At 42.2% G+C, this 26,013-nt stretch overlaps 1 protein-coding gene and 1 long non-coding RNA gene across 10 annotated transcripts in view; both read left to right on the top strand.

Moving 5' to 3' along the window:
• Window positions 1-26,013, top strand: part of LOC131678338 (putative uncharacterized protein DDB_G0282133) — a 2,723,618-nt gene that overhangs the window by 1,949,547 nt on the left and 748,058 nt on the right. The window lies entirely within an intron of this gene.
• Window positions 19,732-25,460, top strand: LOC131678346 (uncharacterized). The gene is made up of 3 exons (XR_009303630.1): window positions 19,732-24,283; window positions 24,407-24,536; window positions 24,601-25,460. It is a non-coding gene; the product is annotated as an uncharacterized LOC131678346 (long non-coding RNA).

Consider the following 26,013-nt stretch of genomic DNA (forward strand, 5'->3'; position numbering starts at 1 on the left):
CTTAGCGCCCTGAAGAGCTTGAGAGCGCCCTGTGAGCTATGATACTACGTATCACACTGAGGCCCTAGCGAGCATGGAACCACTCTTCGAACTATGGGAATATGATACTGGTACCCCAGAGAATCTGAGAGCACCCTACGAACTATGGGAATGTCAGATTAGCGCCCTAGCGAGTTTGGGAGCGCCCTGCGAGCTATGGAAATATTATACTGGCGCCAGAGAGAATCTGAGAGCGCCATGCGAGCGCTGAGAATATAAAGCTAATCTAGAGAGTTTGAGAGCGCCCAGCGTGCTATGCGAATATTATGCTGGCGCTCGAGAGAATCAAAGAGCGCCCTACGAGCTATGTGAATATCATACTTGCGCCCTTTAGAGTCATACTAGCGCCCTAGATAGCCTGAGAGCGTCCTGCGAGCTATGAGAATATCATTATAACACCCCAGCGTGGAAGCGCTCTCCAATCTATGTGGATATCACAATAGCACCCCATAGGGTCTCGGAGCGTACTGCGGGCTATGAGAATATCAGACTAGCGCCAATGTGAGTTTTAAAGTACCCGGCGAGCTATGGGAATATCACACTGGCGCCCCAGAGAATCTGAGAGCGCCCTGCAAACTATGAGAATATTAAACTAGCGCCCCAGAGAATTTGTAAGTGCCCAGTAAACTAAGAGAATATCAGACTAGTAACCTAGAGAGTTTGAATGCGCCCTGCGAGCTATGGGAATATCATACTAGTGTCCCAGAGAATCGAAGAGCGCCCAGCGAGATATGTGAATATCATACTAGCGCCCCATAGAGTCTCGGAGCGCCGTGCGAACTATGAGAATATCGGACTTGCGCCCTAAGGAGTTAAAGAGAGCCCTGCGACCTATGCGAATATTAAACTGGTGCCCGAGAGACTGAGAGCGCCCTGCGAGCAATGTGAATATCATGCTGGCGCCTCATAGGGTCATATTAGCACCATAGGGAGCTTTAGAGCACCCTGTGAGCTATGAGAAGCACCACAGCGAGTACGGAAGCGCTCTCCGAGCTATGGGAATATCATACTAGCGCTCTAGAAAATCTCAGAGTCTCGGAGCGCCGTGCGAACTATGAGAATATCGGACTTGCGCCCTAGGGAGTTTAAGACAGCCCTGCAACCTATGCGATGCCCGAGATACTCTGAGAGCGCCCTGCGAGCAATGTGAATATCATACTGGCGCCCCATAGAGTCATATTAGCTCCCTGTGAGCTGTGAAAAGCACCCCATCGAGTGCGGAAGCGCTCTCCGAGCTATGGTAATATTATACTAGCGCTCCAGAGAATCTTAGAGCGCCCTACGAACTATGAGAATATTAGAATAGCGAGTTTGAGAGCGCCCTGCGAATTATGTGAATATCGTAAAAGCGCTCGAGAAAATCTAAGAACGCCCTGCAATCTATGAGAATATTAGACTAGCGCCCCAGAGAATTTGTAAGCGCCCGGCAAATTAAGATAACATCAGACTAGTAACATAGAGAGTTTTGTGAATATCATCTTAGCGCCCTGAAGAGCTTGAGAGCGCCCTGTGAGCTATGATACTACGTATCACACTGAGGCCCTAGCGAGCATGGAACCACTCTTCGAACTATGGGAATATGATACTGGTACCCCAGAGAATCTGAGAGCACCCTACGAACTATGGGAATGTCAGATTAGCGCTCTAGCGAGTTTGGGAGCGCCCTGCGAGCTATGGAAATATTATACTGGCGCCAGAGAGAATCTGAGAGCGCCATGCGAGCGCTGAGAATATAAAGCTAATCTAGAGAGTTTGAGAGCGCCCAGCGTGCTATGCGAATATTATGCTGGCGCTCGAGAGGATCAAAGCGCGCCCTACGAGCTATGTGAATATCATACTTGCGCCCTATAGAGTCATACTAGCGCCTTAGATAGCCTGAGAGCGTCCAGCGAGCTATGAGAATATCATTATAACACCCCAGCGTGGAAGCGCTCTCCAAGCTATGTGGATATCACAATAGCACCCCATAGGGTCTCGGAGCGTACTGCGGGCTATGAGAATATCAGACTAGCGCCAATGTGAGTTTTAAAGTACCCGGCGAGCTATGGGAATATCACACTGGCGCCCCAGAGAATCTGAGAGCGCCCTGCAAACTATGAGAATATCAGACTACCCTACAAAGTTTGAGAGCACCCTGCGAGCTATTGGAATATCATGCTGGCGCTCGAGAGAATCTGAGAGCGCCTCGCGCGCTATGCGAATATCATACTAGCGCCCCATAGTCATACTAGCGTCCTAGAGAGCTTAAAATCGATTTGCGAGCTATGAGAATAGTATACTAGCGCCCTAACGAGCATGGAAGCGCTCTCCGAGCTATGGGAATATCACACGAGCAGCCCAGAGAGTCTGAAAGCACCCTACGAACAATGAAAATATCAAACTAGCCCCTAGTGAGTTCGAGAGTGCCCTACGAGCTATGAGAATATCATGCTGGCGCTCGAGAGAATCTGAGAGCGCCATGATATGCTGGCTGCGAGATATGTGAATATCATTCTAGCACCCCATATAGCCATACTAGCGCCCTGCGAGCTATAAGAATACCATACTAGCGCGTCAGCGAGTGTCAAAGCGCTCTCCGAGCTATGGGAATATCATACTGGCATTTTAGAGAGTCCGAAAGCGCCCAGCGAACAATGATAATATCAGACTAGCGCTCTCAAGAGTTTGAGATTACCCTACGAGCTATGGGAACAAAATGTTTGCGCCAGAGAGAATATGAGAGCGCCCTGCGAGCAATGGGAATATCATACTAGCGCCCAATAGAGCCATACTAACGCCCTAGAGAGTTTGAAATCGGCCTGGAGCTATGAGAATATTAAACTAGCGCCCTAGTAAGTTTTGGAGTGCCATGCGAGCTATGGGAATATCGTACTGGCGCTCCAGAGAATCCGAGAGCGCACTGCGAACTATAGGAATATTAGACTAACGCCCCAAAGAAGCTGTAAGCGCCCTGCGAACTATGAAAATATCGAACTACCGCCTGAAGAGTTTGGGCGCGCCCTGCGAGCTATTGGAATATCATACTGACGCTCGAGAGAATCTGAGAGCGTCCTGCCCTGGGAATACCATACTAGCTCCCCATACAGTTATACTAGCGCCCTAGAGAGCTATGAGAATATCGAACTAGCACCCTAGTGAGTTTGAGAGTGTTTATGCTAGCGCTCCAGAAAATTCGTGAGCGCCCTGCAAACTAAGAGAACATCGAACTAGCCCCCAAGAGAGCTCGAGAGCGTCCTGCAAGCTATGGGAATATCATGTTGGCACTCGAGTGTATCTGAGAGCGCCTCGCGAGCTATGTTAATATTTTATTAGCGCCCTATAATCATATTAGCGCCCTAGAAAGCTTGAAATCGATCTGCGAGCTATGAGAATATTATACTAGCGCCCCAGCGACCAAGGATGCGCTCTCCGAGTATCATGTAGCGCCCCAGAGAGTCCGAAAAAGAAGAATCTGAGAGCGCCCTGCGGACGATGAGAGTTTCATAATATCCTAGAGAGTGTGAGAGCGCCCAGCGTGCTATGGGAATGTTATGCTGGCGCTCTAGAGAACCTGCGAGCTATGTGAATACCATACTTGCGCCCCATAGAGTCATATTAGCGCCCTGGAGAGACTGAGAGTGCCCAGCGAGCTATGAGAATATCGTAATAGCACCCCAGCGAGTGTGGAAGCGCTCTCCGAGCTATGTGGTTATCACAATAGCACCCCATAGGGTCTCGGAGCGCCCTGCGAGCTTTGAAAATGACAAACTAGTGCCCTTGCGAGTCCGAGAGCACCCTGCGAATATCATACTGGCGCCCCATAGAGTCATATTAACGCCCTGTGAGCTGTGAAAAGCACCCCAGCGAGTGCGGAAGCGCTCTCTGAGCTATGGTAATATTATACTAGCGCTCCAGAGAATCTTAGAGCGCCCTACGAACTATGAGAATATTAGACTAGCGCCCTAGCAGGTTTGAGAGCGCCCTGCGAATTATGTGAATATCGTAAAAGCGCTCGAGAGAATCTAAGAGCGCCCTGCAATCTATGAGAATATTAGACTAGCGCCCCAGAGAATTTGTAAGCGCCCGGCAAATTAAGATAACATATTAGAGAGTTTTGTGAATATCATACTAGCACCCTGAAGAGCTTGAGAGCGCCCTGAGAGCTTTGAAAATGACAAACTAGTGCCCCTGCGAGTCTGAGAGCACCCTGCGAGCTATCGGAATATCATACTAGCGTCCTATGAGTTTTGCAAATATCATATTGGCGCCCCAGAGAGTGTGGAAGCGCCCTGCAAGCGATGGGAACATCAGACTATCGTCCGAGAGAATCTGAGAGCGCCTTGCGTGACTTGTAAGTATCAAACTAATGTTGAAACGCTCTGCGCGGTGTGGGAATATCATACTAGTGCTTTCAAGTATCTGAGAGTATCCTATGAGCATATCATACCAGTGCCCCATACAGTCTGGGATCGCCATGTGAGTTATGAAAATATCATACTAGCGCGGCAGGGAGTTTACAATACCCTACGAGTTTGAATAGATTCACAAAATTCCAATTAGCTGGGATCATTAAATTTGCCTTCCAGAATGATAAGGCCAACGGAATTTTTTTTTTTTGGCTCAAAAAATATTTTTTTTTCGGTTCCAGGAGCTGGTTAGTCGCCGACTAACCGTGACTAACCGCAACTACAGCACTGGTACAGGTTTAGATAATTTGTGCATTCTAATTAGTGAGAATACATCAGCCAATAATGGCCATTGTGTTGCTGGCTAAAAGGAACAGAAATGATTCGTCGCTATGAAACGACGATAGAGGATTATTTTTTTGCTTTTTTTTATTTGGCCTATTTGACAGGTATATCCCGGAATCAAAACAATGATGTTCCTACCACTGATGCCAGCGACAATCCTAATCTAGTGTTCTGTATCTACTGCAGTAAAGGATACAAATGTATGAAAGCGTCCAAAATAAGGAGGGGTCCAAATTTGGATGATTATTCTATCATTCGTTCATCAGCATCGTATTTCTATCTTCTTTGATTGCTGTGTAAATTCAATGTGAATTTTTCTACAGTAAATTTTAATGGACTCTTTCTCAAAAAGTATGCTACATAACTTTTTTTCGCGTACTTCCATTCCAATTTACTATAATTTTATACCAAATTAAGTCCTTATATTTTTCAGTTAAGACTATTTTGTAGCTTTTTCGAAGCTTTTTTGCCAAATACCACATAGTTTGACTCCCGTTCACTGCAATTGAAGTTTTTGCCTTTGGCTTATTGGCAAAATATTAGAGGAAAATACATTAAATGCTAGAACTTTCGAACTAGCCTTTAGAAAATTACACTTCATACATTTTTAAATGGAGCAATCTTAGTTTTTGAATGAGAATACATCTGTTTCTTGAAGAATGCGGAAGTTAGAGTTTTGAGATATATTGTCCGTAAAGCCTCCTATTTTTAAAAATCATTTCTGCTGTATGCTACAAATCATACATTTTTGCAGTTTTTCTAATGTTCAATAATTCTGTACCGGTTCAGACCGGACACCTGATTAGATGTAATGTATAGAGCAATTTTTTCGCCAAATATGGCGTCGTTCTTATTGATGAAATACAATATGTTTTTATTTCACTGTATTGGAATATATGCGCTACTATATAGAAGTACTGGTATTTCGACTTTAAATTTTTGTTGGTGAAATTCCTTTAAGAATGAAAGGTGGTTTTACTACGTAAAAGCGAAAATCATACATTTTATTTTCATATGTCAAAAGCATTGAAAATATGAAAATTTAAAGAAAAAAATTTGCAATTTCATTTCTTATTACATTTTTATTCCCCCTTTTTCAATTAACTGAAGAGTTGCTAAAATAAAAGTTTTCCTATTACTGCAGTAGAACGTTTTTGAATGTATAATGTTTGCCTTAAAATGTACGGAATTTTATTAATAGAAAATGAAAAGTTGATTTTTTCATAAACATTACATTCTGAGGAGTCTCTTAAAGTTAAATTTCGTGTGAATAAAAATAACATTTTATTATAAACTGTTACACAAATGAACAATTTTCCAACACTATTTTTTAAAAACGTTTTTAATCCACCTAACAGTGTGATGAGACATTTCTTATAACTCTTATCACTCTCTTCGGATATTATATCGTTTGAGAACATTTAGAACTTGATGCTTCGCGATGTTTTTGATAACACATACTACATGGGATAGTGGCAGGACTCAGAGAATCGCTCAAATCAGTATAGGACAACATCAGCGCTAGAAATCTCAAACCAAACCAATGGGAAAGCGAAAAAATGGCCCATAAAATAGACATACCAACGAATTATTGTTAATGCTCTGTTAATAAAATATCCAAATTGTGGTGGGAAAACTGAATTTTCCTGAAGGGGTTATATATTGTACTGAGCCAAAAAAAAATCGAATTTTTTTTTAATCGATTTGAAGTTTATACTTTACTCAAATTTCCAACGCGACTGAGAACTAAGAAATCAACGCTTTTTCTTGAAAAGGGCGATACTAGCAGTGATACCATTCAAAGAAAATCAACAGTGGTTGGTTTTATTTCCTATTTAAGAACTATTGTGTTTTTACATCCTAGATTGCATGATTCAGTGATCGAACCCCAGAACTTCATGAAGTATTTGAAATTATTAAATTGAAATTTGTTTTTGCTATTGAAATTGACAAAATGATAGTATCGCCCCTTTGGCAATTGTTTACTATTTCGGTCCCACCTATCAGCATTGAAGTATCGCCCCTAAGTTTTTTTACAATAATTACCGTTCTACACCACCGATTTCGTCCGTTTTTTTCAATAGCGATCATTGTTACTATTTACATCTGGTATCAGCTTGATAATCCTAAAAAATACGAAAATAACAGTTTCGCCTCTAAACTGCTAGCAAAAAAGTATCGCCCTGTTTGTTTGCATGGAGCGTGGAGGGCGAAACTTTAAATAAACAAACAAAAATACAGTTTCGCCCGTTGTATTTTTTGCTGTAGTTTAAGAAAGCAATATCGTAGAATCAAAATTTTTAGGTTAATTTGTTGCGTTTCAAAGCCCTCATTCGCATGTATGAAAAAAGCCTTATGATTACATTTGTAAGTATCGCCCTTTTCACAAAAAAGCATTGAAATGAAATCGCAGCTCCTGATGTCACGCTATCTCTGAAGTGCATGCGTGCATAGTTCCAAATTTTACTTCGACATTGACTTTTTCTAAAGGTGACTTCCCAGTAGTATCCTTGATTTAAATTATTATCGCTAATCCCAATGCCAAAGAACAAATAAAAACCTCTCTAAAACGAACCGTTTGGGAAAATCATCATCATTACCTGAATTTTCATTTTCACGAATCTTTTCGATAACCTTCCGTCACTTGCGTTAATGCACTGGGTGCACAATGCTCTGAAAATCTAGCGAAATCGTCTTAGGGCACCAGCGGGTCTAATTCAGAGCTATCTGCGCGGCGAGTTAAATCTGTAAGGAATACTAAAAATTAATTTCTATTCCATAATTTTCAGTTCAGCAATTCGAGAGATCGTGCTCACCGCAAGCCATGAAAAATAGACTACGTTGTGAAGCGATGGTTACTATTTATTAAAAATCACGGTTTAATAAAACATAAAACTATTAACAAATTTCAAAAAGTTTATAATTTTCACAAACTTATTAGGAAAAATTGTTTAATTAGCTTTCGTAATATTGTGTAGGAAAAAAGCTGAAAATTTCAGTATTTTCTCTATCTGCAACATATAAACCCTTAAGTATACCAATTAATTGGTATATGAATTGGAATAGGTTCGCCAAATTTTGGAAGAAATCTATAAAATAACCCCTTGAAAGCTACCTCAAAATTGTTGTAGTTCGATGCAATAAAAAAATCTCCAAAAATGAAATGTACCTATTAATGTGAAACACAGTGAATAATACATACAATAAAGACCCATTTTTATCAGTCTCATGGTGTATTTTAGGCTGCCAAAATGGGGACATTGACTAAAGCGGGCAATTTTTTTTTCTTTATAATAAACTGAAGCTGTTAAAATATTCTTCCCGTCCCTTGATATAGTCTGATAACTATTTCTGATACATTCGTTTTCGAGCTCTCCATCGAGACAGAGGTTGTTTTTTCTAGTCCGTAGTGCTGTGTGAGGCGATAAAGAATAGAATAGTGTTAATCCGCATTCAAGGTTATTTTGCCAGTTCGGTTCGGTCCTCAGTCTTTTGTTCGCGTGTGAAGATTAAACAATAGCCAGCTATATAAGCTGGATCGGTTCGTCGTTGGACACCAGTTTAAAGCTAAGTGGTTTTTGTCTTTTGTAACACATTTATTGCTTTCTTCCGTCTGCGCGGGCGCTGACCCCGTGCGTTGACGTTTTCTATGGTTCCCTCTCCGGATGGTCAAATGGAAGTTGGAATGGAGGTTCAACTTGTAAGGCTCCCCCCCGGCCCAAATGCTATCCAGAACTCTCAACTGGTCCATTTGTGGTCTTCTTTCGGCCCAAGACTAAATCACTGAATCTTCTTCAGATTTCTAGAGACCTGACGGAACGGTTCTCGGCTGTGACCGAAATTTCAAAGGTCCGCTCGGACAAGATAAGGGTGTTGCTAGCCAACTCAAAGCAGGCAAACGATATTGCTTGCTGTGAGCACTTTACGCGGGATTATAACGTGTATATTGCGGCGGTAAGAGTACAATCCGAAGGCGTCGTAACCGATGAGAGTTTGACGTGCGAGGATCTGTTGAAGTACGGGGTTGGCCGATTCAGAGACCGCTTACTTCAGCCAGTGAAAATACTTGAGTGCAAACGTTTGCACTCAGTAGTAGTTGCGGGGGATGGTTCAAAAACGTACCCCCAATCAAACTCTTATCGGGTGACCTTCGCTGGTACCGCTTTGCCAAATTTCGTCCTCTTGCACAGGGTTCGTCTGCCTGTGCGTCTGTTTGTACCGCGGGTCATGAATTGCACAAAGTGTAAACAACTGGGTCACACAGCCACCCATTGTAGCAATAAGGCCCGCTGTGGAAAATGCGGGGAGAATCATCTAGATGATTCGTGCAGTAGGCAAGCCGAAAAGTGTCCTTACTGTGCGGAGAGTCTGCATGATATCTCGGCATGTCCCGCGTACAAACTACGCGGGGATAAACTGAAACGTTCCCTTGCGGGACGATCCAAACATTCTTTCGCAGAAATGTTAAAGAATGCTACGCCACCATCCTCAGCAAACATCTATACTCACTTGCCTCCTGACGAGGGCGAGGCTGGTAACCCACAAGAGGGAACATCTACTAGGGTGCCTAAAATTTATAGGAAGAGGAGAAACATTTCCTCTCGTAAAGTTCCTTGTAAAGGCCAGAAGGTGTCACTTGAGGGGGCTCCGAAAGTCACATCTATTGGAAGTGTTGCAACCAAACCGAAGCAATTAGCTCCTGGTCTCGGAGGATTAAGTTCAGAGAAGGAGTTCCCAGCACTTCCAGGAACATCAAAAATCCCAAGTGTTCCTTTGTTTCAGTTCGAGAGTAATCACAGCACTGGAATTATAAAACTCTCGGACATAGTGGAGTGGATAATACAAACTTTCAATATTACTGATCCTATTAAAAGTCTTATGTTAGCTTTTCTCCCTACAGTGAGAACATTTTTGAAGCAGTTGACTGCTAAATGGCCCCTCCTCTCAGCGATTGTATCCTTCGATGGCTAACTCATCGAACGAGGTCACGGATTTGATCACTGTTCTACAGTGGAATTGCAGAAGTATCATCCCGAAAATCGATTCCTTCAAAATTTTAATAAATAATTTGAGTTGCGATGCATTTGCATTATGTGAAACTTGGTTAACTTCCGACATCGATCTCAACTTCCACGACTTTAATATTATTCGCCTGGATCGAGACACCCCCTATGGAGGAGTGCTTTTGGGGATCAAAAAGTGCTATTCCTTCTACAGAATTAACCTTCCCTCGATAACAGGTATTGAAGTTGTCGCTTGTCAAGTAACAACCAAAGGCAAAAGCCTTTGCATAGCTTCCATATATATTCCCCCCAACACCGCGGTTGGGCACCGACGGCTACAAGACATCTTAGAATCCCTGCCAGCACCGCGACTAGTTTTAGGAGACTTTAACTCTCACGGTACAGCATGGGGTTGCCTCTATGATGATAACCGGTCTTCCTTAATTCAGGATCTTTGCGATAACTTCAATTTGACAATTTTAAACACGGGTGAAATGACACGGATTCCTGCTCCTCCAGCGCGCCCGAGCGCCTTAGACTTGTCCCTTTGCTCAACATCGCTGCGGTTAAATTGCACGTGGAAGGTAATTCCTGATCCCCACGGCAGCGACCATCTGCCGATTGTAGTCTCAATCAATAACGGTTCAAGGCCATTGAAATCAATCAATATTTCGTATGACCTCACACGAAATATCGATTGGAAGAGCTATGCTGCCGCGATATCCGACAACATCGAATCTACCCAAGAACTTCCTCCGGAGGAAGAGTACAGCTTTTTGGCTGGCTTGATTCTCGACAGCGCGAATCAAGCTCAGACTAGGCCAGTACCCGGCGCGAACATACAAAAACGTTCTCCCAATCCCTGGTGGGATAAAGAGTGCTCAGACGTGTACGCAGAGAAGGCCGCCGCGTTTAAGACCTTCCGGAACGACGGGTTACCCGCCAGTTTTCGACAGTACGCGACGTTAGACAAGCGAATGAAGAGTTTGATGAAAGCCAAAAAACGCGGTTATTGGCGCCGGTTCGTCGACGGATTAACGAGAGAAACATCGATGAGCACTCTTTGGGGAACAGCCCGACGTATGCGAAATCGAAACAGTACTAATGAGAGCGTGGAATATTCAAACCGTTGGATATTCGATTTCGCCAAGAAGGTTTGTCCGGATTCCGCCCCGGCACAGAAGATTTACCGCGCCGCGTCTCCTCACGATAGCGCGAACGAAACACCTTTTTCGATGGTGGAGTTCTCACTTGCTCTCTTGTCGTGTAACAATAAAGCTCCGGGGCCAGACAGAATCAAATTCAACTTGTTGAAGAATCTGCCTGACTCTGCCAAGAGACGCTTGTTGAACTTATTTAATAAGTTTCTCGAGGCTAACATTGTCCCACTCGATTGGAGACAAGTGAAGGTCATCGCCATCCAAAAACCAGGAAAACCAGCCTCCGACCACAATTCGTACCGTCCGATCGCAATGCTATCCTGTATCGGGAAGTTGTTCGAGAAAATGATCCTATCCCGCCTCGACAATTGGGTCGAAGCAAATGGCTTATTGTCAGATACACAATTTGGCTTTCGCAAAGGCAAAGGGACGAACGATTGTCTTGCGTTGCTCTCAACTGAAATTCAAATGGCCTATGCTAGCAAAGAGCAGATGGCATCAGTGTTCCTAGATATTAAGGGGGCTTTTGATTCAGTTTCGATCAACATTCTTTCAGAGAAGCTGCACCAGCATGGTCTTTCAGCGACTTTAAACAACTTTTTACTAAACTTGTTGTCGGAAAAGCACATGCATTTTTCGCATGGTGACTTATCGACATCACGATTTAGCTACATGGGCCTTCCCCAGGGCTCATGTCTAAGCCCCCTTTTATACAATTTCTATGTCAACGACATTGATGAATGTCTTGACAATTCCTGCACGTTAAGGCAACTTGCAGACGATGGCGTGGTGTCTGTTACGGGACCCAAAGCTGTCGATCTACAAGGACCATTACAGAATACCTTGGACAATTTGTCTGCTTGGGCTATTAAGCTGGGTATCGAATTCTCCACGGAGAAAACTGAGCTAGTTGTATTTTCAAGGAAGCGTGAACCAGCACAACTACAGCTTCTATTAATGGGTCAAACTATCGCTCAGGTCTTCACAGTAAAATATCTAGGGGTCTGGTTCGACTCGAAAGGTACTTGGGGATGCCATATTCGGTATCTGAAACAGAAATGCCAGCAAAGGATCAACTTTCTTCGTACAATAACCGGAACATGGTGGGGTGCCCACCCAGGAGACCTAATTAGGTTGTATCAAACAACGATACTGTCGGTAATGGAATACGGATGCTTCTGCTTTCGCTCCGCCGCGAACATACATTTCATCAAACTCGAAAGAATTCAGTATCGTTGTTTGCGTATCGCCTTAGGGTGCATGCAGTCGACCCATACGATGAGTCTCGAAGTGCTGTCGGGCGTTCTCCCGTTGAAAAATCGATTTTGGGAACTCTCATATCGATTGCTCATTCGATGCGATATCTTGAACCCGGTCGTGATTGAAAATTTCGAAAGGCTTGTTGAGCTCAATTCTCAGACCCGTTTCATGTCCCTGTACTTTGACTACATGGCGCAGAATATTAACCCTTCTTCTTACAATCCCAACCGTGTGCATTTCATAAATACTTCTGAATCTACTGTTTTCTTCGACACATCCATGAAAGACGAGATTAGTGGAATTCCGGACCACATACGCCCACAAGTGGTTCCAAACATTTTTTTTAATAAATTCCGAGAAGTCGACTGTTCTAAGATGTTTTATACTGACGGATCAAAACTCGAAGGATCCACTGGCTTCGGTATTTTCAATCAAAAGTTCACCGCCTCCTACAAACTCAGTGACCCTGCTTCAGTTTACGCCGCAGAACTAGCTGCCATTCAGTATACCCTTGGAGTCATTGAAACATTACCCGCAGGCCATTACTTCATCGTTTCGGATAGCCTCAGTTCCATTGACGCTATTCGCTCGATGAAACATGGAAAGCACTCCTCGTATTTTTTGGGGAAAATACGGGAGCTACTGAGTGCTTTATCTGACAACTCTTTCCAGATTACCTTGGTATGGGTCCCTTCTCATTGCTCCATTCCGGGCAATGAGAAGGCAGACTCCTTAGCTAAGGTGGGTGCCTTAGAAGGAGACGTTTACGAAAGACCAATTAGCTTCAGCGAATTTTTCAGTATTACTCATCAGAGAACCCTCGAAAGTTGGCAAACTTCGTGGAGCAGTGGAGAGCTGGGAAGGTGGCTACATTCGATAATCCCTAAGGTATCGACGAAACCTTGGTTCAAGGGGATGGATGTGGGTCGTGACTTCATTCGTGTGATGTCCCGACTCATGGCAAACCATTACACGCTGGATGCACATCTCCGGCATATTGGGCTCGTGGATAGTGGTATCTGCGCTTGTGGCGACGGCTATCACGACATCGAGCACATTGTCTGGACGTGCACCGAGTACAGTTCCGCTAGGTCTCGGCTAATGGATACCCTGCGGGCCCGAGGAAGACCAACCAACGTCCCGGTTCGAGATGTGCTGGCAAGCCGCGATGTCCTCTATATGTCCCTTATATACACTTTTGTGAAAACCATCAATATACAAGTTTAACTGCCCCTTCTTATTTTCCTTATCATTCTCAGAACCCTCTTCCACCTGTATCAAAGCATCTGTATCGAATGAGCCAACAAACACGGGACCTACGGCACGAACATAACACGCTTAACTCGAAATGTAGCCGATCCACATCTGAGCCGTACTACGAAATCGTCTGGAAAAACCCCTGCCATCTTGAGGAGGACCACCCGGCGTCCCAGTATATGATTCCCCTGATGAAGGCCACCCGAGTTTGTAATCCATCCGTTGATCTAACGATGCCTGAAACTGAAATAATTTTCTCTCCCTGTCATCTTTGTCTACCCTCCCTCCCCTGGCTCTTATACCCAGAAGTAACACCCCTACCCCCCCCCCCCCCCCCAACGAAGCATTTAGCTCTTCTTGTCTCTTCTAGTTTTAACTATTATATTATATAATCTCGTTGAAAATGCCCAACTCTACTACCCACAAAAATAACTATAATTACGAATCTTTACAAAATTCAATCATGCCCTCTAGTTATTCCTAGTTTTAAGTTAGTCGTAAAAAATTGTCCCCCTTAGTTAAACATTATTTGCTCCAATAATCACTGATAAAAATGTCAAACCATATTGCCACAAAAACTAAATGACCCCCCTAATCTTACGAAAATAATATTATCCCCTTGTGTAGATATATAAGATAGCTATAAAATCGCATTAGTTTCATTTAAAAAAATAATCATTATGTAATCCCCTAGTTTTAAGCAATTTAAAATGTAAAACAAAACAAAATTGGCACCTTTAAGCTAACGCAACGTGCCTTATCAAATAAACGATTTGAATAAAAAACTATTTCTGATTATGATGAATTTTTCATTTTTGCATATTTCCATCTTCATGATAAGGAAATCATGCTCAAGAAAGGATTTACTCGAATTCAGTCTTGTTCGTCTGCTAGAGCCCATCAAACATATGTTCATATTTGGCTGATAAAATCGGGGTTTCAATGTATTATAATAGATATTCAGCATTCGAAAAAGTTTCTTGTGAACGAGTGTAGAACGACTTTGTTTGTACTTACTTGAAGTCAGCGGCGAAGCCAGAAATTTGGTCTGGTGGGGGTTTGGTGAAAATCGATCATACTGTCCAAACGGCATAATTCCGAAACCGTAATTATTGAAGTTTTAAAATTATGCAGAATTATTTTTTCAGAAAACAGAGTTCGTGTCTAGCGAATTTGTTGAGACTTTATTGTAATCATGAATATTGGCCTGAGAAAATTCACCATAAATACTTCTTGGACGATATACCGTCAAAATTATGTTATCAAATGATGCGCTGTTTAACGTTTGTAAAACTCATCGAAGATACTAAACCTCCGAAATTAGCGGTTTCAAAATGATGCTATCTTGACTTTAAATTACTGTTTTTAAACATTTAATCTATACATATAATTGGTCATACAACAAAAATCAAATGCTCATCAAAATCGATCAGAACCTGCTAGAATCGAAAGGTAATCGTCATTTTTCATAAATTTCTCTCTACATTCGGAAAGTGTTATCCTCGTTATTAATCATATTACGTTTTCGTCTCAACTCGACGCATTCCCAAAAAAAGCCTGTCTTAATCCACCTAGTGGTGCAATTGTGCTTGTCTCATTTGTCCAGACTACGATTCCATGACTGGTTATGTTCAATACAATGGTGGAAATGAATATTACAACATGTTCAGTACGATTTGCACATACATACAACGGATTGACAGCTACGATCTTGAGATACTATGTGATACTGAAACATCGCTTGAAACCAGCGGCGAATCATGGAGAAAGATCCGGGAGGTCCAGGTCCTGCCGAAAATTTTCAACTTGTTAAGAAATTCTAAACTAGTTTTAATTTTAAAGCAGCAACCCCTCACTGCATACTCCCTCTGGGCCGGTATGATTGTCGATTTTTAGAGTGATTGCATAACCTTTCTATGAGAAAGGCAAAAATGTACCAAAGTCCAAAAAAGTCAATTTTTGTCAAACATCTCAATGTTTCATGCATTTTAAAGTCATTTGGCATCAAAAATACAAATTTGATTTAGAAAATTTTTCATTTCAGTTTATATGGGAATTTGATGTGTGATTGCACTCTTCAACTCGTAACTCCGGAACCGGAAATCCAATCAATAAAAAAATCAATTGCAGAAGGTTGGAGGGTTGTACCTTTCATTTGAAGACTTGTGCAAATCGGTCCAGCCATCTCTGAGAAACAGAGGTCACATATTTTTCCACATACACACATACATACACACACAGACATTTTCCGATCTCGACGAACTCAGTCGATTGGCATATGACACTCGGTTTTCCGGGTCGGGATTAGATTGACGAATTTTAGAGTGAATGAGAAAGGCGAAAACATTTTTAGCAAATGTTGAAAGTTATGCATTTTTTTGGTGAGCAGTTCTATGTTTCATAGACATTAAATCAATTTTAACTTCGCTTCCTATTAAATAAAGACCCTTATTACAGTACATCTCTACAGAAGCGAGCTCAATTTGAAAAGAAATCTGAGGATTATGATTGATTACAGAACTCTGGAATTTTTTTATTATAATTTATTATAACAGGTTATCAATCTACGGATCAGATAATTGTTATTGTAATATTGAATTAAATCAGTCTGCATCAATAAATTTTCAACTTTAATCCAATATTTTTTTTTTTTGGGTGGGGTGGGGGGTTGTATGGTGTTAAACCCCAAAACCTTCTCTTGGCTACGCCGTTGCGTGGAGTTATTTATTTCGCTTTTCATTTTCCGATATGTTTCAGATCGATCCGATGGTTATAAGTTAGAAAAATTGCAGTCAGAAGGTTGGCACAAATGAACATTTTTGTACTGATAAGTTATCAAGTTCCTTCCAGACAACTTGGAAGTGTTCGGTGATTATTTCTAGCGGTTGTAGATAGTAAAATGAAATACAAAATTCGTTTTATCGAAATAATGTTTAGCTTATTTCAATGGATTATTACTATATTGAACAATAAATAGGTGACAAAGAGTGATCAACAAACAATAAGCCATAAGTTTTAAAATATTCAAAATAGATATTTGAAGTCTTCAGTAAAGTTATTCGCAAAAGTGAAAGCTACAAATTTGCTGAAGACATCATTTAGATATAATTACTTCCACGAAAATTTGTGAAAATATCTCACTCATAGGGGGATTAATCAGCAAAAGAACAATACCAAAAGAAAGGGCATATTACCTCCATTAAATTCTCCGAAGATACTATTGACCTAAAATAAGCCGTTTTGGCGTTAATAATAGATTACATGTTTTTGGTCATATTTCTGGCAATGGGAAATGATAAAAATCTTTCGTCCGCATTTAATTATAAATATCTCTTTTGATAAAAGTCCGATTTAAACAATCTATAGCTTGTTCGAAAGGTATTTGTTAAAGCTATCTAAAAACATATAAATTGGTAATCTATATTGTCAATTTCGGCAGATAATTTAGAAAAACTACAAAAAACGCCATTTTTACGCATTCAAACATTCATATCTTGGAAACTAAACATCAGAATCATTTATTTATTAACAGATTAAGGCCGAAGTGTGCCGTATACAAAAGATTCTTCCATTCCACTCGGTCCATGGCCGCACGTCGCCAGCCACGCAGTCTGCGAAGGGTCCGCAAATCGTCTTCCACCTGGTCGATCCATCGTGCTCGCTGCGCGCCACGTCTTCTTGTACCGGTCGGATTGCAATTGAGAACCGTTTTCACCGGGCTATTGTCCGACATTCTGGCTACGTGCCCGGCCCACCGTAGTCGTCCGATTTTCGCGGTATGACAGATGGGCGGCTTCCCCAACAGCTGATGCAACTCATGGTTCATTCGCCGTCTCCATGTGCCGTCTTCCATCTGCACTCCACCGTAGATGGTACGCAGAACTTTCCGTTCGAAGACACCAAGTGCGCGTTGGTCCTCCACGAGCATGGTCCAGGTCTCGTGCCCGTAGAGAACTACTGGTCTAATCAGCGTCTTGTAGATGGTCAACTTCCTACGACGGCGAACTCTGTTCGACCGAAGTGTCTTGCGGAGGCCAAAGTAAGCACGATTTCCTGCCACGATGCGTCTACGAATCTCTCTGCTGGTATCATTGTTGGCAGTCACCAGTGAGCCCAAGTACACGAATTCTTCAACCACCTCGATTTCGTCGCCACCGATGCAAACTCGAAGCGGGCGGTTCTCATTTTCTTCTCGTGAACCTCTTCCTATCATGTACTTTGTCTTCGACGTGTTGATGGCAAGTCCGACGCGCTTGGCTTCTCTTTTCAGTCTGATGTAGGCTTCCTCCATCTTCTCAAAGTTTCGTGCAATAATATCAACGTCATAGGCGAAGCCAAGTAGCTGAACGGACTTTGTGAAAATCGTACCACTCGTGTCGATTCCTGCTCTTCTTATTACACCTTCCAGCGCGATGTTGAATAACAGACACGAGAGACCATCACCTTGCCGTAACCCTCTGCGTGATTTGAAGGAACTCGAGAGCGTCCCTGAGACACGTACTACGCACATCACCCGATCCATCGTCGCCTTCACTAATCGCGTCAGTTTGTCCGGGAATCCGTACTCGTGCATAATCTGCCATAGCTGATCTCGATCGATAGTGTCGTATGTGGCTTTGAAGTCGATGAACAAATGATGTGTGGGCACATTGTACTCGCGGCATTTCTGCAGTACTTGACGAAGAGCGAACACCTGGTCCGTGGTAGATCGTTCGCTCATGAAACCCGCCTGGTACTGCCCCACGAACTCTCTTGCAATTGGTGATAGTCGACGGCATAGTATTTGAGAGAGTACCTTGTAGGCGGCGTTCAGCAGGGTGATTGCTCGGTAATTACAGCAATCCAGCTTGTCGCCCATTTTGTAGATAGGACACACGACACCTTCCATCCACTCCTCCGGTAAAATCTCCTCCTCCCAAATCTTGGTAATCACCCAGTGCAGCGCTTTAGCCAGTGGCTCGCCACCGTGTTTTAGTAGCTCGCTTGGTATTTGGTCAACCCCAGCGGGTTTATTATTTTTGAGCCGGCTAATCTCCTCCTGGATTTCTTGGAGATCCGGAGCCGGTAGTGTAATGTCTTCCGCGCGTGCTCCCAGGTGCGTTACCGTGCCATCCTCGTCGTCTGCTGCATCGCCGTTCAGGTGTTCTTCGTAGTGCTGCCGCCACCTCTGGATCACCTCACACTGGTCCGTGAGAAGATTCCCGTTTGTATCTCTGCACATGTCAGCCTGTGGTACGTGGCCCCTGCGCGAGCGGTTCAACTTCTCGTAGAATTTCCGTGTGTCTTTAGCGCGGTACAGCTGCTCCATCGCTTCGCGATCTCGGTCTTCCTGCTGGCGCTTTTTGGTCCGGAAAACCGAGTTCTGCCTGTTCCGTGCCTGTTTATATCGCGCCATCAGAATAAAAAAAACAAATTAATAGCGTTCATACTGTTTTTTAGTTTTTTCATATAAAATTGGTTTGGATAAGATCGGTTCAGCCATTGCTGAGAAACACGAATGAGAATTTGTCCGTTACATACACACACACACAGACATTGTCCCAAATCGTCGAGCTGAGTCGATTGGTATATAAGACTCGGCCCTCCGGGCCTCGGAAAAAATCTTGAAAGTTTGAGCGAATTCTATACATTTCTTTTATAAGAAATGTAAAATATAAAAATTTTACCGCATTTACCGCATTACCGCGCGGTGCGGTGCGGTAAATAAAGTGCGGTAGCGGTAAGCGGTGCGGTTTCATTATTTTTTTTGCGGTTGCGTGCGGACAATCCATTTACCGCCCACATCCGCACCGCCACGAACCCTACACGAGACACAGCCTACTGATGCAATTCCAAGAATTTTGATGCCCATATTGCTAGTTTCCATTGAAGTTCACAAATAGTATCCCAGTACTGGAACCTGCTTCTGGAATACCGAATTCCCGGGAACCGAATGAAGTAACCCGATTCATCTTTACTAAGTCCAAAAGCGGATGAGTTCCTGAATCCAAAACACTCAAAAGTATTTAAATCAGTTGGAAATTACCTTAGTTATTGGCATTTCATTTTTGTGGGTACCGGGTATCCGGGTACGTCGGCCTGTTTCGTAGTAAAAAAAAATTAGAAGCCCCTCCTAACTCCCCCCCTTACTATATCAACAATATTATTAACCCAAAAGCTTGACTTAGTGAAGTTCTAAGATGTCACGAAGTTTCAATTTTCAAACATGGGAATTTCATTAATTGAAACCTAAAAAGGTACCCGGGTACCGCGTCGGATACATAACGGTTAAAACCATAAAAAAACCAGCCAGCAAAATCTAACATCCGGACGGTTAACATTGCTGTCGTTTGTTTTGTTTTTATTTGTGACATTTGACGTACTAATGAAAGTTTAACCGTTGTGTGTCCGACGCGGTACCCGGGTACCTTTTTAAGTTTCAATTAATTAAATTCCTATGTTTTATCCATAGCTGGAAATTGAAACTTTTTGACATCTTAGAACTTCACTAAGTCAAGCTTTTGGGTTAATAATATTGTTGATATAGTAAGGGTGGGAAAGAGAAGGGGCTCCTGAATTTTTTTACTACGTAACAGGCCGACGTGGGTACCCGGGTACCCACAAAACTAAAATGCCCGTAACTAAGGTAATATCCAACCGATTTCGATACTTTTGGCCGTTTTGGATTCAGGAAATCATCCACTTTTGGACTTCGTAAAAATGAATCGGGTTACGTCATTCGGTTCCCGGGAATCCGGGTTTCCGGAAGCAGGTTCCAGTGCTGGGGTACTATTTGCAAACTTCAATGGAATACTACAAATATGGGTATCAAAATTCTTGGAATTGAATCAGTAGGCTGTATCTCGTGGTTTTGGAACCATTTGGTGATTTGACCCCGGAACGGACATTCCGGAGCAGGTTCCCGTGGGGTAGTGAGTGGCCATTCCATTCCAATTCCATTTTTCAAATTGCCATAGGGTCCCGTAACAATAAAAAACAGACTTCCGAGACAATTTGAAGAGTTTTGATATTCATATTGCTAGTACATTATTGAAATTTACAGATCATATTCTAGTACTGGAACATTACCCCGGAAATCCGGATTACCAAAAACCAGATCCATTATTTCGGTTCTATTGCACAGAATCAAAAAGTGGACGAGTTCCTGTATCCAAAATATCTAAAAGTGTCCAAATCGGTCGAAGGAAGTCACAGTTATGAGCATTTCAATTTGTGGGTACCCGGGTACCCTCGTTGGCCTGTTAAAGGTGTTTTTTATTGGACACATAACTGTTAATGTGTCTTCAAATGCTGTAGATAATCGTACACCTGTCATAATAAAATGAAGAAAAAATTGATTTATGGAGAAAGTCGCAGGGGGTCGGTTTTATTCGTAATTCCCCTAAAATTGTCATAGCTCGGTGGACATATGATTGATGGCACTCAGAAGAAGTTGAAATATGTTATATTTCAAGCAAGTGACTGTCTGTTGGTACAGTATGGTTCGAAAACGCATTAGGGAGTGAACAAATGGTTGGCGGCAATTGCCGCTGGTTCGAGCCTTCTCGTCTCTGTTTTTTATTGCCGTGCCGGCTCGCTTTTCTTTTTTTTCTAACTGCGATATGAAAATGTAATTGTCATATCGCGATGTCATATTTGAACGATGCTTTTTGTTAGACATATTTGAACGACACGTTTTAGTACATTAGATTCAATGAAAATTTACAGGTTTTTTTCAAATTGTTGTAAAATGACTGATGCAACTAGCAACATAAGTGGTCTTAAAGTTCAGATGTGATCGTCATAAACAGCCAGATTTGAAGGGCATTAGTTTTGGCTCTCGATTTTTTTGCTACCTGTAAGCGGAATGAATAGTAGTCATTCGTAACCCAACTTTGTACCGGGAAACAAGTGCTTTTTGTTCTCTCCGGTGTGGTTTAGTTTTTTCGGTGGTACTGTAGCCAGCCCTGGTCGATCCCTAGCAAGCGTGCAGCTTATGCGCCACTTCCCGTAGGAAGACTGCACGCCAAGATTTGTTTGCCCGGATGAGACTCTTCTTAGGGCGAGTCCCTGAAGAAGCTTCACCTAAAAGAAATTAATCAGGATCGAACCAGACAGGCTTATCAAAAGTTAGCCTCCAAAAGTCGGGTAGACGACCCTATTATCAACTAGCAGCAATCATCAGAAAACCTAATCACCCTCAAAATAATTCGCGGTAAGAAACTCCCCATACCTAATATATCATCACTGGAACTGCAGCCACTCCTCACCAGGTGGCACAAACACGTTGAAAGCGAAGCTTTCACCACTCATCAAATTCCGCCAAGCGGAAGACAGTGAAACGAAACGAAAACTACACCGAACGAAGTGACGTAACCATACTTAAACGAGACTAAACCTTGAGGGAGTACTATAGGAATTTACAAACATTTTAGTACGTTTACACTAACCAACATTTATTTACGCTACAGGACGGAAAGATTTTCATTACTATGCATGTTTGTATTTTTGTATTAACTTTTAATTTTCTAGGCCTATCTTCTGATTGTGTGCGTGTACTCTCTCCCTACTGTGCTCATTGACCATACTGTGCTTTTCTCCATCAATCCTCAAACTTTCGGTGACGTCACCTCACGGCTCCAGCGTATCAACGGCAATCGCTTTGCACCCGGGTGGCTAATTAGTCAAAGGGTTGTGTGTGGCGTTCTTGAATGGCGAAACTAAATGTAATGGCCGACACACAACCTCACTTCATGGACGCGTCCCTAAATCTAGCCGTCCGTGGACGACTTCTCGAGCGTTTGCGCTCTGACGGCTTAAATCACTGTGGCGTCCTCCTTGGACGCCACCCTTCACACTTAATTAGCAAGAACGATACGACTCACCCAATCTGCTGCTGTTGGTTTCTGCTGCTGTCGATCGTTCTGCTGCGATGGCTGTTTCGATGACGGGCGATTCGATGACGGGCGATTACATCGATCGGCCGCGCCGGTTTCTGACCAGCGGTTGTTGGATGCTGGTTGATGATTTATCGGCCGGAAAAGTTGCGTTGGGTTTCCCGACGATAGAAGGAACGGCTTTTAGACGGGTCGTCCTTCCTTCCGGCGGCGTAACGGTGCCGGGTTCAAATTTCGTCCGATGCGCTTGGACCTGCGCGTGTGTGGTTTTGTTCCTCTCTTCTTCCTCTCGTTCGTCGTAGCTGTGTCAAATAAAGAGGTGCCGTCTGGCTATTGCAAACGGGGTCATTAGCACATGGGGAGGGTCAATGGCACTATAATTTTGAGCACTATTACCTTTCTCCTGAATTCGCACGCACTTTACCACACGCTAGCGTTTGTTACGAACTTACAGACAACTAATGGAACGGGAGAGACAAGAAATTTAGACTAATTCAAAGTACTATCACGACACTTTACATACTTGGAAACTAAACCGGACAAAACTACGCGCACTTTCACTATGTTTGGCGGACTGGGACGAAATGGACTAGCAGCGTTAATCCTCAGATTAGGGAAGGTAATTTCGTACGAACTTACAGGAAGCGCGTATTTTCCCGCAAATTTCTTCGGGCAAGTTCGGAAATCAACGACCCCACTAGCTGTTTTATTCTGTCAGCTAACCCTTGGCTCTATCTGTCCCTTTCCATCATGCATTCCAAGGGAAGGATCGTCATGGTTTTCGTCTTCAGGAGAATCTCAACAGGCAATTTAATTTCTTCCCCTCGCGGAGAGGAGTATTTGCTAGGGTGTTGCGCAAGAGTCGATCAACGGTAGGTTGTCTAACTCTTGGCGCAAACAAATCAGACTGGTTCTACTAAATTTGAAAAATATTGCTGAATATGACATGACCGCTACATAACACCAGGCTTGTTTTACGAAAATTTGGTATTAGGATTAATACCAAATTTTCGTAAGGGACAATTTTACGAAATGACTAAGACTAACAATAGAAAAAAAAAAAACTACAACTACTATTTACAAAATGTTATGTACAACTAATCCTAGGTTCGCCTTGAATACAGAAATACTGATGGATTTGACATTTCCCCTGCTGCGCTCCGGTAGTTCAGATATATAACACTCAAAGACTGCAACAAATCCCAAATACTGGCATTGATACCAAAATATTGAAATTTTAGATCAAGCCGAAACCCCAACACTACAACATACACTGAGTTGCTTACGACTCTCAATGCAACATAATTCCCAATATAACTTCATGAATACTACAAGAAACAGGCTTATTGAGTTCCAGAACTACTCCATTCCTTACGTTGGAAATGTATCCCTTCACTCAATTTACCGCACAGTTTTGTCTTTTGAAAGCACCTCAGAGCTCTTCCCTGAATAAACACTTTCTACTAGACAAAACGCAGAACTGAACTTCATAATTTCCTTTGCAGTGACTCGAACGCCGAAATAATTCAGCTAGTGAGAAATCTGCACATAATTCTCCTGAAAATATCCCCCGAAATTCCCCCGAAAATATCCCCCGAAAATCCCCCGAAAATATCCCCCGAAATCCCCCGAAAATATCACCCAAAAATATCCCCCGAAAATATCTCCCAAAACAATCATTTTGGTTATGTATTAAAGCCGGATGTATTCCGACAATACGAACACATACCCTAAATGACCACATATCCCATAAATCCATCTTACGTTACATTTCCTACGTCGAAAAAAACTTTCGACAAAACCGAAATGCAACGAAAATGAAAAAGTTCCCAACCCTATTAAAGCTCTCATAAACTCACGCATACACTGAACTACCAACCCGCAACGAAGAGAAACGTCAAACTAAAAAAATATTGCAAGTGATGTGTTGTGCTGTGTGTTAATTGTACATTTTCCAGGTAATTTACCAAATATTATACCGAAATGGCCCAAAAAACGTGCAGATAAAACGTTTCCGAAAGACGGCTAACGTAATGGAAGGTGAGTCAACTAATTTTTTGTTGTTTTTCTTGTATTTTCAGGCTGAAACGGACCAACCAAAACAAACCAAAACAAACCCACTCAGATGAAGGCTGGGATGTTTCCGCGCGGCACTGGACTGTTCTGGACGGACGGATTTGGACTCTTGAAGCGGACGACAAATTGATGCTGGTGAGTTTAAATGATTTTTTTAAATGTTTGCCAGACCGGCTAACAAACGTTTGACGAATTTCAGAATCGAAGGATGTCGCATGCAGCTGGACTGGACATGAATGTGGACCACGGCACGGGGCCGGAACTATTTAGCGGGACTGGCGCTGGACGGACTGCTGCCATGCTGACCCGGAATTGCCTCAAACGGCCTATTTGAAGACAGCTATAACGGATGCCGAGAAGGGAAGTTGACTTCCAGTTAAAGGTAAGTGTGTGAACAAATTTTAATGTTTTCTTTTTCATTTTAGGAACAATCGGATGGCAAAACCCAAGATGCGAAATCCACCCCCAAGGAAGACTTCAATAAGAACCTACATTTAACATAAACTCCCACATTAAACATTAACCCACTAAATCCCAAAATTTTTGCTAAATATTGTGATAAATAAATAAACACTTAAATAAATAACAAAGAAATAAATAACAATTAACAAATAACATGAATATAAAGAAATATACAATAATTTTAAGTACTAACATAGATATAAGGAAACATTGTGAACTACAAACTAACATTACTTATATCCGAAAAATAGTATTTACAAAATTTTTATACATTGGGTGATCGTGCAAAGGCACAATCCCCTTTCTTCTTCCACCCACAAGTCTTGTATAGGTTGTTAACAAGGTATGTGTATCCCGATGCAATACAACCTGTGTTTTTTTCAAACATGGTTAAATTTCCAGGAACACTGCCGATTTCTTTAAAATTGCAACGCTATTCAGCTAAAGCAATTTGTTACTGACAGCTCGATTAACTCGGGTTTGCTCAACATTGTCTGCCGACTTCTGAGTCTTATTTCACGATCAACGTTTAAGATTCCCCAGTCTTAAACTCACGCTTTATTGCTTCTCGTTTAATGATTGCGATACTCCTCATCAACGCACTGCACAGTGGTCCAGATCGCTAATTTAGGAGGAATTTTTACTTTCTGACAAACCTGTATAATTTAGCCGTATCATGTCTTAGGATGAATTTGTGTACTTTAGAAGATGCTTCTTTTTATTGGAATAGTTATTAGGGTGGTTCTAATTTATCTAAAATACGAAAATAAACTTTTTACTGATGAAAGATAGAGCTCCACAGTCTTCCACAAAGTTGTAAAGTAACTTATTTTGAATAAATTTGTTGAACATATTAAAGCTCTATCTCTTTTAGTTTTTGTTATACAAGAAATTTAAAAAAAAAGATTAGGGTGTTCCTGAAAAAAACGTTTTTTTAGTATAACTTTCGTATCTTTTACTTTTTGTTAACACAACCTTTGAACAGCTTATTGAAAACTTCAAGCCGAGTATTTTTCTCCAAGACACCGAAGGTCTAACTTTTTTCTTTAAAAAGTTATGGACACTTTTCGTTAAAAAAATAGCCTATTTCAAGGCTCAATATCGCTGATGCGGGCACCTAAAATTGAATTCTGTTTCCACCACATGAAAG

The sequence above is a fragment of the Topomyia yanbarensis genome, chromosome 2 (genome assembly GCF_030247195.1).
Source record: "Topomyia yanbarensis strain Yona2022 chromosome 2, ASM3024719v1, whole genome shotgun sequence".
NCBI classification, from domain to species: domain Eukaryota; kingdom Metazoa; phylum Arthropoda; class Insecta; order Diptera; family Culicidae; genus Topomyia; species Topomyia yanbarensis.